This window comes from Eupeodes corollae, chromosome 1 (assembly GCF_945859685.1).
Source record: "Eupeodes corollae chromosome 1, idEupCoro1.1, whole genome shotgun sequence".
In the NCBI taxonomy this organism is placed as follows: domain Eukaryota; kingdom Metazoa; phylum Arthropoda; class Insecta; order Diptera; family Syrphidae; genus Eupeodes; species Eupeodes corollae.
The window spans coordinates 101955050-101972405 of NC_079147.1; positions in this window are offsets into that span (position 1 = coordinate 101955050).

Consider the following 17356-nt stretch of genomic DNA (forward strand, 5'->3'; position numbering starts at 1 on the left):
CCAGATGCCGAGTCGTTGGCGTGGCGCTAGTATCGAAAGTGGAGAAATTCAGCGGGAGCGAGAGAAAAATATTATTTCCATTCCCATAAGCAACCAGAAGAATAAGGGAGATAATTAATTTTTGACCAAAAAAGTCTACACAATTTCCTTCATTCTATTTGAGTCTATCCTTGCAGATGTTTTCACATAAAGAGCTTCCATATCAAGGTTGATGAATTTGTTTTTGTTTTTTTTTTTTAAACAAGTAAAACAAAATGGCTTAATATTGCATCTAATAAGGGGATGAAAGACACTTTTGCATGCTTACGTCAGCTGTTTAGGATCTTTTATCGATATTTGTTTATATTTACATTCATAAGACTGCTTTTATTTGGGTACGATCTTTGTAAAGGGTGATTTTTTTGAGGTTAGGATTTTCATGCATTAGTATTTGACAGATCACGCGGGATTTCAGACATGGTGTCAGAGAAAAAGATGCTCAGTATACTTTGACATTTCATCATGAATAGACTTACTAACGAGCAACGCTTGCAAATCATTGAATTTTATTACCAAAATCAGTGTTCGGTTCGAAATGTGTTTCGCGGTTTACGTCCGATTTATGGTCTACATAATCGACCAAGTGAGCAAACAATTAATGCGATTGTGACCAAGTTTCGCATTCAGTTTACTTTATTGGACATTAAACCAACCACACGAATGCGTACAGTGCGTACAGAAGAGAATATTGCGTCTGTTTCTGAGAGTGTTGCTGAAGACCGTGAAATGTCGATTCGTCGCCGTTCGCAGAAATTGGGTTTGTGTTATTCGACCACATGGAAGATGTTACGCAAAGATCTTGGTGTAAAACCGTATAAAATACAGCTCGTGCAAGAACTGAAGCCGAACGATCTGCCACAACGTCGAATTTTCAGTGAATGGGCCCTAGAAAAGTTGGCAGAAAATCCGCTTTTTTATCGAAAAATTTTGTTCAGCGATGAGGCTCATTTCTGGTTGAATGGCTACGTAAATAAGCAAAATTGCCGCATTTGGAGTGAAGAGCAACCAGAAGCCGTTCAAGAACTGCCCATGCATCCCGAAAAATGCACTGTTTGGTGTGGTTTGTATGCTGGTGGAATCATTGGACCGTATTTTTTCAAAGATGCTGTTGGACGTAACTTTACGGTGAATGACGATCGCTATCGTTCAATGCTAACAAACTTTTTGTTGCCAAAAATGGAAGAACTGAACTTGGTTGACATGTGGTTTCAACAAGATGGCGCTACATGAAACACAGCTCGCGATTCTATGGCCATTTTGAGGGAAAACTTCGGAGAACAATTCATCTCACGGAATGGACCGGTTAGTTGGCCACCAAGATCATGCGATTTGACGCTTTTAGACTATTTTTTGTGGGGCTACGTCAAGTCTAAAGTCTACACAAATAAGCCAGCAACTATTCCAGCTTTGGAAGACAACATTTCCGAAGAAATTCGGGCTATTCCGGCCGAAATGCTCGAAAAAGTTACCCAAAATTGGACTTTCCGAATGGACCACCTAAGACGCAGCCGCGGTCAACATTTAAATGAAATTATCTTCAAAAAGTAAATGTCATGGACCAATCTAACGTTTCAAATAAAAAATCGATGAGATTTTTCAGATTTTATGCGTTTTTTTTTTATAAAGTTCTCAAGCTCTTAAAAAATCACCGTTTATATGAAAAATGGTGGCTATTAAGTATAAAGCTACGATGCGATTCAACTCGTTCCTTCAAAGCTTTTTTCCTTTAGATAGCTTTATTTTAACTTCATGTTAGAAGAACCAGGATGGAAAATAAATAAAATAAATATGATAAGAAAGAGGCAGACCATGAATGTTTAAATTGTAAAGCGATCGCCTATTGGTTGTGTAGCTAGGTAAGCAGGTAGGTGTCTAAAACGAATAAAGAATAGTTCATTGGTGTGCTTAGCTTTATGCAGATAGATAGATAAGGACATGTTTATGATGATAATGAAGGAATGTTATTGGTAGCTAAAAGGTACATACTACATTCCTTCTTTACTATAAGTTTTCAGCGCTAACATGAAGTTTTTACGTTCAGTTTATTTATTTTGTTAAAGTTTAAAAAAATAACAAGCATACGAACAGGTACAAGAAATTGCTATTCATTTGTTGTTTACAGTCAGGCTTTTGTGCGCTTTGGATTTTAGTTATGAAGTGACACGTAAGCAGTAGTTGTAGAAGTTGTACGTAATACCTTTATAAATTTGTATAATGTATATACGTTGAAAAAGTGATTCTATAATAGAAAATACATATACTCTTTCTGGCCCGTTTCTTTAACTTATACTAAGTATTTATTCTTTTATATAGGCGAAGGAAGAAATTATGTGTGAAACAACCTTATTCGTAAAGAATAATGTTTTAAAATCACAAATATACAAAGTTACCAAGATATTACTTCTTGATAGACACTTTAAAATAGATTGTTGATTAAATTTATTATATCCGATACAGTTGCGCTACATGGGCGGCCATATCGTTGGTATTTACAATAATTTTAGTTATTAAAATACATAAATATGTACCCAATGCACTAATTTAGATAAAAGCTAGGAATGTAATTACAATTTTGTTAAAATAATGCGCTCTTTCGGGCTCATGCACAGTTAAAATATTAAAAAAAAACTTAAGATTCAAAATTTCGCCCTAAAAATAAGTTTGTCTTCAAAAATTTAAATGCCATTTTATAAATAAAAAAAAATTTTATTTTTCAAATTTTTTTTTAGAAAATCGTTAGAGCGGTTTTTTTTTAAATTAATTTTTTATATATAAAATTTTTAAATTTTTTTCTAAATTATTTTTGGTACACATAGTTGTTAAGAGATTGTTAATATACGCAATACGTTTGAATTTTGTAAAAAATGTTGACCCGTTTTTGAGATATCGAATTTTGAAAAAATAGAATTCAATATTTTTTTAAAAATCCAAACAATAAAAAATTGCACTTTTGATAATCAAATATTGTTAAAGCAATATAAGAGCTTATTCAGAAAAATTATTATTGAAATCAGTTTATAAGTTGCTGAGAAAATTAAAAAAAAAATAACGGTTCTATGAGCGGTACCTTTCCTGAGCAATACAAAAGTATGGTTTTCTTATAAAAAGAAGCCAAGTTAAAAAATAAAATTTTGCAGAAAATTTAAAAAATATCTATCGGTTTGTTTTTGAGAAAATTCGAATTTTCGGTTTTTGACCAAAAAAATTGTATGGAGGCCACTGTTAGTTTTGATCTTTAAAAAAATGAAAAAAACGCCTAACGCGAATCTGCTCAAAACCTTAGCTTCCAAATTTGAACTCAATCGACCCAATGGTTTAGGCTGTAGGAGCGTGGACAGACAGACAAAACCGACCGGACGGAATCGCGGGACCCACTTTTTTCGACTTCTCTACCATCGTAATATCATGTTTGATTAAAATCTCGAGTTCGAAATTTTGCACGAATGCAAAACTTGCCATATAGTTCCTATATGTCGCAAGTAAAAAAGAGGCTGGGATGCGACCCACACTGATAACTTATACCATACCGTCTGTCGATTTGTCTTGCTTAAAAGCTTGTCTATATGTACTTTTTACCAAATTTGTGTATTATTTTTTGTAGATTTTATTTTTTATGAAAAACCGGTCTGTTGGATTTTTATTTACAAATTACTGAATATCGAAACAATATTTTCTGTGCAATTTAATAAGTTTGAAGCCAAAATTTTTAATTTTTGAAAAGCTGTTTGAGTCGAAAGTATATTTTTATCAAGTTTTAGTATTGTTTTTTTAGAGTTTTATTTTTTGTAAAAAAACTGTTAATTCGGTTTTTTTCAAAATTTTATCGAATGTTAAAAACAATAATTCTTATGAGATAAAACTAGTTTAAAGCTAATATTTCATACTTTTGAAAAAATATTTGAGTTTGTTTTTGTATTTTGTACTTGTAAAATTTTGTTTAGGTTTTTAATTTTTTGTCAAATTTTACTGAATGTTAACAACAATATTTGTTGAAAGATAAAAGTAATTTAAAGCCAATATCTACAATTTTTGAAAAGATATTTGAGTCGAAAATCATTTTTTACCAACTTTATTAATTTTTTTTCGGTTTTTTTTTTTAAAACTGTCAATTCGAATTTTTTAAAAATTTTACCAAATGTTGAAAACAATCTATATATATAAAAATCAATGCGACTTTTCGTTGTAATGTAATAACTCAACAATGCTTTTACCGATTTGGATAATTTTGGTCTTGAATTATTCGTGGAAGTCCAGAGAAAGTTTGTACGTAAAGAAAATTAAAAAAAATCTTGAAAAGGTGTAAAATCAACACACAAACAATTTGTACTAATACTTAAGAAATCCCGATTTATTGATTACCTTATGGAAATGTACAACGAAGCAGTAATAATAATTGAAGATATGTGCCTAACGATTGTAAATAAAGCATTAGCACAATTGTGTATGAACGCACCAAATCGTGAGATACATGATTTTTTTGATCGCGAATTCGCAACGTGAGCGGGAGTTAAATTCTAATGAATTACATACGTTTATTTGTACAATCGTATATAATGATAACTTTCGTTGTATCATTGATTTTAGCGACTATTCGATCGGAACAGAAAATTGCATTGACACTTGCATCTTCGGGAATTGCTGCTACATTATTAGAAGGTGGTCGAACCGCATATTCTGCAATAAAATTGCCATTGAATATACGGGTGATTGAAACTCCAACTTGCAATATTTCGAGAAACTCTGGTATAGCAATAGTTCTGCGACTAACATCAATTATTTTATGGGATGAGTGCACAATGGCGAATAAAATATCAAAAGAAGCATTTAATCGAACAATGCAAGATTTACGCGGTAATCAAAAGCTGTTTTAGTGGTGCTCTGATATTGCTGTCAAGAGACTTTCGTCAAACATTGCCTGTCATTCCTCGATCAACTCCTACTGATGAAATAAACGCCTGTTTGAAGTCATCAGTTCTTTGGAGATATGTACGAAAATTGACACTGAACATTAATATGCGTATTCACCTACATAATTATTTAACTGCCCATGAGTTATCAAAACCATTGTTAGAAATTGGTGATGGAAAAATACCAATCGACAGTACCAACGGATTAATAACTTTACGGAACAATTTTTGTACAATTGCTATAGATGAGTTTATTGAATGTGTTTTTCCGAATATTCATTTTAGCACCGAAAAACAATTATATCAATGCCATTTCAAATTCAAGCGAAACTGCCACGTGTAGTCACTACATATAAATCAATAGACACAGACAGTGTTATGAATCAAGATGAGGCAATGAATTATCCAATTGAATTTTTTAATTCATTTCAACCGGCTGGTATAGCACCGCATTGCTTGAATCTGAAAATTGGTTCTTTGATTATATTATTACGAAACATTAATCCACCAAAACTGTGTAATGGCACCAGATTGGCAGTGTAAAATTTATCGCCAAATTTGATTGAAGCTACAATCTTAACTGGTAAATCAAAAGGATAAGTGTATTTGATAGCGAGTATCCCTATAATTCTAACAAATATGCCATTTGATATTCAAAATATTACAATATCCTGTGCGTTTATCATTTGCGATGTCCATAGACAAAAACTTCGTTTGTGGTGTCAATTTGAAGGAATCATGTTTTTCACATGGCCAACTTTATGTTCTCTGTTCCAGAGTAGGTACCCCAAACTTTTTTATTTATTCATGCTCAAAATGGAAAAACTAAAAATATTGTTTATCCAACTGGTTTAGACTAACCCATAAAGAGCCACCATAGTAAGAGTACCCAATTCTTTTCATTTTTTAGTTTTTAATCTTTGCTGATAAATATAATATAAACAATATATCATTTGGGTCATTTGGACTTTTAAATTGCTAGCAATTTAAAATGTTTTGTTTTTTTTGAATAAATGAACATAATAATCATTTTTTTTTATTTTTTATACGTAGCGAAGCACGTACCGAGCCGCTAGTTTTTTATAAGATTAAAATAGTTTGAAGCCAATATTTAAAATTTTTGAATTATTTTTAATTGATTAATAAAGAACCGTTATATTGATTTTTTTTCAAAAAATGTACCTGTTTGGTATCACGTTACAAATTCATAAGATATTTAGGGTTAACCAAAATATTCACCTTTTTTTCAGACTGCTATGGTAAAAAACCACCCACGCAATTTTCTTGAGAGCCCTTTCTGCATCTTTCTGCCTTATTATCTGTATAACAAAATTTATTTGAAGTTGATATCTCTTCTCGTTCTTGAGCTATGGAGGACGAAAAAAACGTCTTGAACGTACGGACGTACGAACGTACGTACACACGCACGCACAGACATCTTTCTAAAAATTTTTTATTTCGACTCTAGGGACCTTGAAACGTCGAGAAATGTCAAAATTTTCAATTTGACAAATCGGACCCATTACAATAACTTCCCATGGAAAGTTAATAATTAAAATAAAATTGTATGACTTACGCAATCAAGTAAAGCTTAAGTAAATTCAGATTAAAACTAAGCTATGCTTTATTACAATCTAGCATTTTCCCAACTTCCTTAATTTGCTTGTCCAACTTTTTCATTGGCTTTTCTAAGCCAAGAAGTTTTTGATTTTATTCACAAGCATTGTCAAATTTCCTGCTTCTATCATTATCCATCCACGTTTCAAAAATTTCAGAATTTTGAATACTAATAGTTGAACTGATTTAAGTACTTGGATAAAATCGTAACAAGGTTTTTTTTCTTGGTTCAAAACCATAAATATCTAAGAGAGCCATTTAACAATCCTTGCCGCAGTATAACTTTTGCACTAATTGGTCAATGTAAACAATTTTGATACTTATATAACTTAGCTTTAGAAACACTGTTTTCTGTTGTTTTTACCATTTTAATATTTCCTTTATAACTTAAAAAACCTTATGTGATAGAAAAATTTAAAGGCGAAATAAATTTAAAAAAGTATTGATTTGTTTGTGGGACGGAAAACGTATTTTTTTTTTGAACAGTGTAATTACTTAATATTTCAAAATACCGACAGCGGTTTACAGTGTTTGTATGCAATCAATTTATACATTTGTTTTTATAAGTACAAATAACTTTAAAAATAAACACGGATTTATGTTCTCTTTATGGAACTATTTTTATTTGATTAAAGTTTAATCCAACAAATAGAATTCAATACTTTTGTCATAATTACTGTGTTCCAATCCCATAAACGCACAAAAGAATTCAGTTTTTTGCTCTTGGCTAAAAGGTTTTTATTTTTTGTACATAAATTTAATGTAGAAAAATAAAACTTGTGTATTTTATCTGTCATTATTATACCAAACCATGTCGATCAACTTTTGTTTTTTCGTTTTTTTTTTCAGTGAACAGAAAAACAATTTAACAAACGATATCGGTTTCGTGTTTATTAAAAAACAAAATTGCACGCTTTTTTAATATTTTTTTATTTTTGCTGAACGTGCACATTTATCATATCCACAGACAGATATGATTTTAAGTATATTATTTTTTTTTATTATATGCGAAATCATTTTAACGCCTAGCGTGTGTTTTTATTTTTTCGTTAGCGTATCGATTTCTGCTGATGAAAGCATTTCCGCCACAGCTCCGTATTTCGAAATAAAATTACGCTGAAGAGTTTAATTAAAAACGAGAGAGGAAACATGGCAGACAGGAGAACTTAATTGGAGAGTGCCAAGCTGAAGGCTGTTTTGCTGCAGAGTACAGATAGGATAGGGTCCAGGAGGCTGGGTTTGGTGGATATTATTTGAAGGTAGTGCACTATTATTATGAACATCAATCGAAATTTGTTTCCCTTTATACTTAAAGTTAAGTCAAATAAGCAATGTACTACTCGTACATCCGAACATTGAAATAATATACAAAAACATTTTGTGTTTTATTTTTTATATAATTGTTAAAAATATTTTATCCACTAGTAGGTTATACAGATGCACAAAAACAAAACTTAATTGGGTCAAATGAACAAACTAAAAGTGATTTTAATATTTTACGAAAATTGCATTGGACTTATTTGCGAGGTTAAACATTTTATTTGTTTTTAAAGTGTTTTAAGGTTAAGTCGTTACCTTTTTTGTTTACAAATAATTTCAATATTTTGGTCAATGTTTAACGTATCTGGAATTCAATTGAATGAAAAATTATGAGAATTAGTACAACCAGAAACAATAATTAAAACAAGAAAAACGTTAAAATGCGAATTAAACGGTGGAACTTAATTTTATTTTTAAATTTTCATTTGATTTATTGGATTTTTATTCTAGCGAAAAACACCACATTCTTTATTTTTCTTAAATATACTTTATAGCATAGTTAACAGAGATTAACACAATTAAATTAAGTTTTAAATAAAGAGAAGAAAGAGGTACAAAATATAAATAAATATATAATTGTAATCAAGAGGACATCAAAAGGGTGTTTTTTTATGCGTGTGGTTTTCAAGAAGAATTAAAAAACATATAATGTAATGCTATTGGCAGAACATGGGGTAAAGGGCAATCAAAAGTCAACAATGCAAAATTTCAGTTATGATGTTAACAAGCGTGTTTTAGTTTAAAATTTAAAGAAAATTTAATAATACGTATCAGGTAGTATGTCAATATGCATAAATTAATAACATAAAATCTTAATGATGTTTGTCCGCAATGAACTCCTAAACTACTTAACCGATTTTAATAAAATTTGCACATCATGTGCAGTAAAGTAAAGATTGCGAAAAAGCACACAAAAAATCATTAAAAGCTTTTAAAAAATTCTGCTGTCAGCAAACGCAGAATTTTAAAAAATATGCAAGATAAGAAAAAATAAAGAATTCCAAGGATTTCTGGATGGCGAGTAACCAATTAAATGGGGCAAAACCAAAAATCAGTTTGACACTAAAAATATCGGTGATTTGTATAATCACTTCCAGTTACGTTTAAACCCAGAGAGTGTTACGCTTCCTATTCAACACGCTAAGCCTTCGTACTAGAACGATATTTGGATATTTTTATAACTCATGACGAAGTTAAAACCGTATTATTGAAATTGAAGGACGGAAAAGCTTCAGGACCTGATGGAACACCACTGGAATTTTTTAAATATGGAATAAAAAGGCTTACTTTGAATTTAATATCGGATTTCGATACAATTTTGGATACTGGAATACTACAATAACAGTTTAAAAATTTCTTAATTTTTCCCATACATAAGAAAGGAAATATTGATGATCCATCTAACTAACGAGGGATATTCTTCCTCAACGCCATCCTCCAAGATATTCACATCATGATAATAAGTTACTTGGGGGAATTTAATGCAGTTTTTCAAAGTGGCTACTCGACTATCAACAATATTTTTGTAATACAACCTGTATTGAACAAAAAAAGAAGCTCTACGTATTAATTGTCGATTTCAAGGCAGCTTTTGATACCGTTAAACGCCGATAACTATTCTTCAAGCTTTACAATTATGTGATGTCAGACAAATTTGGGCAGGTACTAGAAAGCATCTAAGAAGAAAATAAAGCATAGGTATGGAATGGAGCCGAAAAGTCGAAGAGTTTCAAATCGAAGATAGTAATCAAGCAAGGATGCAATTTAAACCCAAATCTTCTTAAGGCGATGATATTCCGGAATGGTTCTGGTAGAACAGCCAGGAATGAGAAATGTCACTATGACAAGGAATCAATCGAGATTGTTAAGACCTTCAAATATCTGGGATTTACCATTACCAGCAATCTTAATATGGAAACACAACTTAAAGAAAAGCTGATTAAATCTAAAACTGAAATATCCGCAACATGGAAGAAATGCTTCTCAAAAAACCAGTCAATAGCTTATTGTTGCAGTGGCGGAATCTATTATGATGTATACAGCACATGATACAACTCTTAAATGGTAATCTAGATTAGAAACTATGCTCCTATATTAGTCATGCTGAAGGTTATACCGTAACAGTTTTATATAGGTATTAATAACATATTTGATAATGTGGTCCAATTTCTCTTTTTTTTGTTGTAATTATATTTGAATGTTTGAAGATATAATTCAATTTTTTTTTTTTTAATATTGTACTATAGAATTAAACAAAATGAATAAACAAACTACTATTTTTAAAATTTTGTAATGTATATACAACTCATAGTTTATAACTTTAACTTTTTCACTTAAAATGTAAACTCGAAATAAGTCTATCCAGGCAGATGGCAACATTTGCCATGCTTTTATTCTTAGCTATCAAAAGATTGTCCATTTATCGATAATAATAAAGAATTTATAATAATAATAATAATACAGCACAGATATTGCGAGGGGAGAACTTCGAAAAGGTAGAAAAACTTCAGAGGTTCTTCATTAAAAGATACTTTCGTTTACCGAAAAACACCCCAAACCAGAGAGAAAAAACTAAATGAGAGAGCCAAATTTCCTCGTCTCCGTCCCTTTGGAACCTCTTACTCTCATTTTTTATAGCGTGTTGAATTCGTATCGGTGTATACATGTTTTCACCTCGAAGAGCAGAGCGAATCGAGACATTTGATATTTCTTTCTCTCTCTGGTTTTCACAAATTAATTCTAGCAAACAATTTTCGTTTGTCAATGAATTACGGAAAACGTTAAAATGGAAGATTGTGGTGAATTTGTTTTTCTTTTCTCTTTCTTTGAGTTACAGATAGATGGCATTAACAACCAAAACCAGAAAAAATGTGTTCAGAAAGAGTGTATAACAAGTTTAAGGTTTTTTAGACTAGACTCTATTTGTTATGAACAAGTACATGTTTTTTATAAATGTATGTTATGTTTATTTCAATAGTAATACCTTAACATAACTTTACTGCTGTTTTATCTACAATATACTGCATTGAATTATTTAACTTCGAATTAATTATAATAGGTGGAAATAATAAGGTCTACAGTTTACCGGGAATATTAATATAAAATATCCATATCTTCTGTAATTGCGGTATCAATCGATATTTTGTGGAACTTAGTGTTAACGTAACATTTATTTGTCATGAATTAGTCTTTCAGCTGTTTTATACACCAACAAAATTTATTATGAAATTTGGCTGCGATAATAATTACTTGAACACAGCATTTTCTATGTTTATAGTTATTCAGGTTTAGCCCTTAACTTAGATTTGCATTTATTTATGAATAGCCTAAAAAGTTTAGCAAACATCTATGAATAACCCACAATGCACTTTCAGAAAAACTGTAGTTAGAACTTTCTCTCACAGATTTTTTCTTGTCGCTATAACTGAAAGATTAGATATAAATAAATAGTAGAACTGGAAAACTTATAAAAATGATGCATAAGATTTAAATTTTGGTTGAAGAACAAATTTGTTTATTCTCTTCACAAAAGCACTGACCTAGCGAGAATACAAATACTTTTACTTTTGTACAAAAGTACTTTTCGGCTTACATATGTAGTTAAGCCTTTAAAAACAGCACACTAGCTTAGTGGAAAGCATAGCTTATCGCCAATTCACGGTTTTTATTTAGTCTCTACTTAAATCACTTATTTTCAGTATTTTGGAAATGTCGGTAACATAAAGAAAATAAACAACGAGTACACACAAATACAATAGGAATGTAAAAAAGAGATGAGTATATAAAAATGTTTTCAATATTTCTGCGTTGTTTTATTTTTATGAACTCTGAAAATTGAACTAAATCAGAGTTTTTTTTGCATTTTTCAACGGTCTGAGCGAAAATTAAACGCATAAACGCAGCTAATAATAAAACAAATAATAGTTGTAGTGCTTTCAGAGTTTTTTGTTTCTAGGTCCTAATTCTCATTGCACCGTTGCAACACCTAATTTATTTTACTTATTTAATAATTAAAACTGGCTTCAAATAACTAACTAATATTTCTCTAAATGCGTAATTTACAATTGTTGCTAAATCTTATTGTTCTGGCACCTAACAAGAGTAATTAATTTCACTTCATATTCGAATGATATTACTCGCAAAGTAACACAATGAGAATACCAAAAAATTGTTCATCCACAATTTTGAATTTTCTTTGAACACCTCTGAACAACATGGCATCCGCCATTTTTCGAAGGTGGACGCCATTTTTTTTTAATGTGGGGAGTATGCACATCTTCTTGCATAAGTATTCGTTCCCCACATTTTTTTTATATGGAGTTAATACTTATGCAAGTTTATGTGCAAATCGCAGCTTGTAGGCAAAAAGAGAGCAACCGTCGAAGTTGGTTCTCTCGTTTAGTTTTTTTCTCTCTGCCCCAAACTATATGATCTCAATTGAGACAGGACTATCACCGCTCTTCATCAAAACTATTAAATGTCATGTTAAATACATCAAAAAAGTTTTTAATATGCCAGATGAAAGACTCCCAAAAACTCTAGCATTGAAAACAATTGAGAAGAAAAATCTCTAGTATAAGAAGCTAGAAGACCATGCTGCCTACTGTAGAACGGATTTTGGAATAATTGATAAAAATGGTAAATACTGCGATGACGAAGTCCTGAATCTTGTTGCAAATTTAGAAGAAAAAATGAGAATCGACGCTTTTGAAATAAGAACAAACAGAAGCCCATATCGGGAATTTTCAAAATGAGAGGAGAAATGATTAGTCGTAATTATATACCACTATATAACGCGTAGTAGGTTAAGCTAGTAAAATAATAAAAAGAAGCTGGGCTTAGACCCACACTTATACCACACCATCTATCGACTGGTCATGTTTAAAACTTTAATGAAAAAAGAAGTTAGGATGCGACCTACACTGATAACTTCCCATCCCGTCTATCAATTAGTCTCGCTTAAAAGTTTGTAGATTTTCGTTTTGGGTTAAAAAAGTTGTCAATTGAACTATTCTTAAAAATTTTAAAATTACCAACAATAATTTTTTAGTTTAGTTTGAAAATCTAGTTTTGTTAAATAGATATTTAGTCGAAAAAAAATGTTTACCAATTTTGCGTACTAATTTTTTATAAAAAAGACTACTTAATATCGAAAACAATATTTTCTGTGAAATAGAAAAAGTTTTAAGACAATATTTTTAATTTTTGAAAAGCTATTTGATTCGAATGTAAATTTTTAACAAACTTTAGTATTGTTTTTGTTTAAGGTATATTTTTTAAAAGATAAAGGTAGTTTAAAGCCAATATCTGAAAGTTTTGAAAAGATATTTTAGTCCAAAATCAATTTTTACCAACTTTTATTAATTTTGTTTTGAGTTTCTGATCGAATGTTCAAAACAATATTTCTTATAAAAGTAAGCCATAATCTTAGATACTTAGATTTGTCTGCATGGTATTATAATATGCTCAACAGTCATCACACAAGAGGAATTTTTTTATAGCATTCAAATAATAAATAGTTTTCAAATACCAATAGGACAAATGCCCGAAGAAGAACAAAACTTTTCGTCAAACAAAGCTTTACCACGCTAGGAAGTCTTCAAGGTCAAACAAATGTAAAGACGTTATGAACCATTTATTTTTGATTTCGGACCCAATCCTTTCTTCTCAAAGACAAATAAAACGTCAAGAAAAGAAATATGATCCTGAAGTAAAAGAATATCTAACTTGCAATAAACAATTATCCTTATCAGAGGAGGAAAGTTAAGTATTTATATATATCTCTCTAAAAAATGTTAAAATTTTCAATTCATCAAAAAATCAAACAAATTGTACTTAGGTTTGTTAAAAATATTTTAAGTTTTTCAATATTTAAAAAAAAATAAATAAATGTAAATGATATGTATTTGTGTTTCAAAATTTCTATGAAAGTTGCCAATGAGTATTGCACCCTAGTCTCTTTTTTCGAAAACAGTTTCAGGAAAAGTTCGGTATTTTCATATAGGTACGAGTAGTTTCTATTCTAAGCTTGAAAATCAAAAAGTAATTTTTAAAGGTTTTGTTATTTTTTTCTTTAATTCAATCAGATGCTAAAATCAAAAACCCGAACGCAAATTTTCTTATTAAATTTTTTAACAAAAATCTTAATTTTTTTTTTTAAAACTTTTCCAATAAAAGCATTTGGATGAAAACTTCAAATTTCATTAGAAGTTAAGAATTCAAAAGAATCGTAATTAGAAAGAAGTAAGCGCAGATGGGAGACCCGCATGAACTTATCCTTGTTTTAACTTCATATTGAATTTAAAAAGCAAACCAAAAAATAAAAAAACCTAAAACCCCGAAACGTAAAAATAATTTCTTTAACTTTTTTAGAAACTCTAAAGTTACTCACACTCAAATAATTTCCTTTTCGTTTCTTGGTAAGTTCGTTCGTTTTTCCTTTCTCTTCCCCGCAACCATCATCGAAAAATATATATCCAATCCGCAATGTAGTTTTCATTTCATTTCAATCTTTTTGTTCATATTCCCTCACACAAAATGATACCCGAAAAAGTCCAGACTGAAAATACAGAAGAGGATGCCATCACTTGGCATCTTGTATACAACTCGACTTTTCCATCCTTGAACAAGAAGAAGGAAAAACCACCAAGGAAGGTTTTAAAAATATCTTTTTAAATGTGACAGAAAGTCGGAAAATAATAAGAAAACGACAAATAAAAACCAAAAGCAGAGAAATCGGAAATGAAATGCAATTTTTCAATTTGAGAAAACCGCTGGATTTTCACATTTTTCACAAAAAGCGAAAAGCGAAACTTGAAACGCGCCAGCCAACAACACTCCCATGGTAGGACGAGTCGGGGGTATATATATTCTATTGACATGCCATTAAATATTCCCCGGCTGGTATAGCATCCAAGAGTTGCAAGTGTGCGGAATTAATTTCGAAAAGAAGTTTCCGTCAGTACGAACCCACCTACGGAGCCAAACGAAAAAATCACTGAAAAACAAAACAAAAAAAGAACTCATCCTTTTACGCGAGACTTGGCGCAACATTCGAAGGACACCGACCAACCCACAAAACTATGCGTAACGTCGCGTCGTTGTCGTAGCTTGCCCTGTTGCGGCTTCGACTAAGAGAACGAGGTTCCGCGTTCCACCTCGCCGCCGCCGACCGCGCCAGGAAAGGTGGAAGCTGGAAGGAATCAGAATTCTACGACTTAATCATTTCACTTTGCAAAAGTGGAAAGCAATTTCCATCAGATGACATTTGCCGGAGACATTTCAATATTCCATGTTAAAGTGCAACGATAAGACTTCCCTTGCATAAAAACTCAAACTCACCGGGGAAAGTTTAATGCTCGTTGGAGTCGTTGCCGTTGCCGTCGTTGTCGTCCTCGAAGTCGTCGTCGTATAAAATAAATACCTGTCATTTAGTAAGCATTGTGTATATGGTGATGATTTCTTTTATCTGACACCAGATGTAATTGAATAGAGCTATAGTCTATCTTTTTCCATGCAAATCCTTATACTTTTACAGGTACTGAACTGTTCTACATTGCATAAGGAAGTTTATAAATTCGTTTAAGAGAGAATTCTTGAGGAAATAAGACCACAAGTCAACATAGTTTTTGGTTTTTGTTTAGATTAAGGGTTAGTGGAAATATTACACGAGAGAGAAGAATGTGTTTTCATTGTTGAACAATACTTCAAAAAATTAAATCTCGGAGCTGTCGCCAGAACTTTCACGCACTTTTTCAATACTGACAATTGAATATTTTATAGGGTTTTTGAGCGAATGGTGGGATTAGTGTCACACATTGATTTAGTCTCCTGAAACATTTCAAAGATTCTCTTTCTAACACAATTCTCAATATTTTAGCTCAGACAAACATAATAAAGTGTTTTCCAATAGGAGATTCAATTTTGATAGTAAAAAAATGTATTTTTGACGTAAAATCAAAAGATATTTACTTGATTGTAAAGAGGAATATTGGAAAACTTCAAATAAACGGTGCGGCTTTGATTCCAAAACGATGCCCTTTTTAAGAAATTGTCCATGATGTCGCAATAACTAAACACAAATACCATTTCCAAAGTCTTAAATCAATTGTGCAGGGTTGTCAAAGATCTTGTATTTCACATGCCCGTGGCCACAGGAAACGAATCTTAAGTCCAAGGTGACCAATTAAGATAACCTCTTTGAAAAATAATTTGGACAAATATTTTTCTTGGTGAACTGGGATTGGAAGTAAACGTGGTCCACATAAATGTCTTAAAAATTTGGATAGACTAGACGTGACTTGGTAGAGCAATCCACTTTCAGTAACGGTTATGTCAAAACATTTCGAATAAGTAAGGTATCATTACTCCAACATTGCCAGTCAGGATGGAGAAGCTCTTTGACAATCATTCTTGATTTGTGTATGAGCATCAAATGAGTAAGTTCAGCTTATAAACTATCGATAAAAATCCAGATCTTTAAGGTCCATACATGTTTTAATACCCAAGCAGGAAAATGTTCACAAGTAAACCCTAAAGAGGCTATAAGCCCATCATCATGCCTTCTTCAGACCTTATAAAGATTTATTGATATCCATTTAAGGGCAAGTGTTGATACAAGACTTCTGTCTATGTCTCAACATGCCTATTGTAAAGGCAAACGAAGTTGAAGCGGCGTTACACATATTAGTATGCACCATCAAATATTTCCTCCATCTTATAGTTTTACTATGGTTGCTTTCCGTTAAGGAAGGCGCTTTCCACAAAATGGACACATCTGCAATAACATATCTGAACGTAGGAGTTCCCGAGGAGTTAATTCATTTAACGACCAACAAAATAAGTAACGCAAAACTGGGAAACTCTTTTGCTAGAAGATTCACTATAAAACTGACATTACAAGATGATGTTTTATTCCCTTTTCTTTTTAACCTGGTGATAAATGAAATTCTAACTGGTCTGGATGCGGAGGGTTTCAGAATGATTGCCTATTCGGATATCGTTACTAAAGCGGTCCCAAGTAAATATCTTAATACCTTAAAAGAACTCTTACAAATGCCTTATAGGCAACTCACTTAAAACCGATTTAGTCTACCTACGATACGACACTTACCCACTCTAGCTAACACCTTTTCAGCAAACAAATAACTTCAAGCTCTCTTATTTCTCTCAAAGCTTTATCGCAGTGGGTTAACAACAACATTGGACGCTCCGTAATTTTTAAGGATCGGGTTTTTCAAGAAGAGCGCTACAAAATTTTTTTTTTAAATAAAACAAAAACGGTTTTGGATATCAATGAAATTCATTATTCCTGTGAAAGTACGTTCGATGTCATTATGGCTGGAACTCGATTTCTGTTGCATGGCCACCACGGGCACGCTTGCAGAAGTCCACAGGCTGAACCCAATTTTCGAAGGTTTTCACGCACAAATCGGCTGATACTGCTTCAACTTCACCTTCAATATTCGTACGAA